This window comes from Mus pahari, chromosome 2, assembly GCF_900095145.1.
Source record: "Mus pahari chromosome 2, PAHARI_EIJ_v1.1, whole genome shotgun sequence".
NCBI classification, from domain to species: Eukaryota; Metazoa; Chordata; class Mammalia; order Rodentia; family Muridae; genus Mus; species Mus pahari.
In genome coordinates this window covers 19798685-19801590 of record NC_034591.1, presented here as the reverse complement: position 1 = coordinate 19801590, position 2906 = coordinate 19798685, and the positions used below count along the sequence as shown (strand labels likewise).

Here is a 2906-nt window from a genome sequence, read left to right as displayed (position 1 = left end):
CCCCCCCCGCCTCTCTCTCTCACTTTAGAGTTATTGGGTAAGTGTTTGCTTTGCAAACAAGGCCTTGGGCTCTATCCCTAGAACCCACATAAAAGCCAGGTGCAAAAATAAAACAACAACAACAAAAAAAGTAGAAGCAAAAGCCAGGTACATCAGGGCTGGAGAGTAGCTGGCTCAGTTGCTCTGGACCTGGATTTGGTCTCAGCACCCACACTGCAGCTCACAGTCATCTGTAGTCCCAGTTCCAGGGTCCAATCCCTTCCTCTGGCCTCTTAGGATACTAGGAGTAATTAATGTACATATATGCAGGCAAAACACTCACACACAAAAAATGGATCTTAAAAAAGACAAACAAGGGCTGGAGAGTTAAGAGCACCAAGTGCTCTTCCAGGGGTCCTGAGTTCAATTCCCAGCAACCACATGGTGGCTCACAATCATCTGTAATGAGATCTGATGCCCTCTTCTGCTGTGTCTGAAGACAGCTTCAGTGTACTCATGTACATAAAATAAATGAATCTTAAAAAAAAAAAAGACAAAGAAAAGAAAGATGGGAGGAAGGAAGAAGGGGCCAGAGTGCAGCACACACTTGTAATACTATAGTCCCGGAGGGTTGGAGAGGCAAGGATTCCTGGAGCTTGTCAGTCAGTCTACCAAGCCAGTGAGCTGCAGGCACAGTGAGCCTTGTCTCAAGAAACAAAGGTGGCTCCCACTCAGCTGTAGCTGAATTCAGTGGGTGACACACAGAGAATAGATTTGCAAGGAGGATAAAGACTTTTACAAAGAATAAGGGTTTCCAGCAGGAGGGGAGGATGAGGGGGTGATGGGAGTGAAAATAACTAAAATTCAGTGTAATACACAAAACTGTCAAAGGAGTGCATTGCGTGTGTGTGCACACACATGTGTGTACACATGTGTGTGCATGTGCACATGTGCATTTATGTGTGTGTGAAGCTTTTCCTAACCAATGATTATAAAATGCCTTGTCAGCATACTTTATGGATTTTTTTTATTAATTAATTTTGTTTTTTTTTTCTTTGTGTAGCCCTGGCTGTCCTGGAACTCATTTTTGTAGACCAGGCTGGCCTAGAACTCAAGAGATCTGCCCGCCTCTGTCTCGTTGGTGCTGGAATTAGCTGCCTGCCTATCAGCATATCTTATTAAAGGGGCCTTGTCAGAGTCCCTGTACCTGTAACAGTTAATATTGTTAACTCTACAGGATCTAGGATCATTGGAGAGAGAAGCTCCTAGTGAATCTACATAATTCAGATTAGGTTAATTGAGGTGGAAACATCCACATTAAATATGGGTGGTGCCATTTCGTGGACTGGGGTCCCAGGTGAATGGAGAGGAGGAAGCCCTGAATACCAGAGTTCACTACTTCATGGCTGTGAACGCCATGTGATGAGCCACCTCTCTCTCCTGCCACAGTGCTTCTGTGCTTTCCCCATCACTATGAAATCTATCCCCTCAAATTGGAAGCTAAAACTCTCACTCCTTTAAAAATAAATTTTAAAAAATGTAAAAGTATGATGATCTGTGTGGGCACACATCCTCCCCACATAAGTGGGAGAGATTAGTGTCGGGAGAGCGTGACCTCGCTTCTGATCGATGCCACCACTAATTTTTCTGAAAACATTTTGCAATGTTTTATCTTCCCAGCACTGCTCCTCAGATGGGACCTGTAACCTCATTCCTCAAAGGCCTTCCTTCCATTGAGTTTAAATAAATATGAAGAGCTCACACGAGTATGTCACAGATTCCCCTTTCAGGAACTGGAGCCTACACAGTATCTTCCAGAAGTGAGGCGTAGCCAGACTTCTCTGTGGTAAATCGGTCTCCGTACTGCTCTGCGGAGTCCACACTAGCCAATGTCCAACAGACCACTGATTGTACTGGTCCGGGTGCCTGGACTTCCTGAGTCTCTTACTCTGGCCTAGCTCCTTACCTGTCAATGAGGCTGCCTTTCCAGCAGCTTTTAAAGTTATTTGACAACCAGAGTCATAAGTGGAATCAGGTCTGTGAATGATGAAAAGATGTAATTTTCTAGGTGGTGCTAGATCATGCTGGGTTGCCTTACAGCAACAGAGTGTTCAACAGGCCACCACAGGCTGGCCCTCAAAGCCCAGTGACATCACACAGGGCATTGTTGGCCCACAGAGGCCTCTGTCTGGAAGTCTAGCAAGCAGTTAGAGTCCAGGAAGCTAGAATCCAAAGGGACCTATCATAACTACTGTCTGAATGACATTCCTCCTCAGCTAAGGAAACAGAAAGCTTCATGCGAGTCAAGGTCAAAACCCAGGGTATGCAGGCTTGGCCTAATGTTTCGCTCTTGTGAAATGAAACTAACAAAACAGCTGTCACCATACCTCAAGAAACTGAAATATGAGACCAAGGGCTGCCTGACGCCTTTAATTTTTTCTTTCTAATCCATTGCTCAACATTTAGATGGCAGTACATAAGATCAGCCAAGGACTTGAGAGAGCCCTTCTGCTGGAGTAAGAGGAGGTTGGACCCCTCCCCCTGGAGACTTAGAACCACCACACCCCTGTATCAGCCCAATAGAGGAAGTGGTGAGCTGGGGCTCTTCTAGACCCTTCCCTAGAGCATGAAGGTCTGGACAACCCCTAGCATAAATTTGGATGCTCATCTGCACAAGCTAGATAGGAAGCACTTCTATTTCATTTATCAATGATATTAATGCAGAACATGTTTGAATGGACGGGGAAGATGACTTATTTGGGAAACTCCTTGCCACACAGCATAAGGGTCTGAGTCTGGAACCCTAGCATGCACATACAAGCCATTCATGGCAGTGCACACCTGAGACCCTAGCCCAGGAAAGGCAGAGACAGGAGGAGCCCTGGAACTTGCTAGCCAGACAGTCTAGCTAAATCAGTAAGCTTCAG

The 2906-nt window shown here is 45.7% G+C and overlaps 1 protein-coding gene across 1 annotated transcript in view; it reads right to left on the bottom strand.

The window, feature by feature from the left end:
* Window positions 1–2130, bottom strand: part of Galntl5 (polypeptide N-acetylgalactosaminyltransferase like 5) — a 44917-nt gene extending 42787 nt beyond the window's left edge. The window contains exon 1 of the mRNA XM_021191366.1: window positions 1946–2130. The gene's annotated coding sequence lies outside the window, so the exon portion shown is untranslated. The remainder of the gene's footprint in view (window positions 1–1945) is intronic.
* Between the last annotated feature and the right edge of the window lie 776 nt (window positions 2131–2906).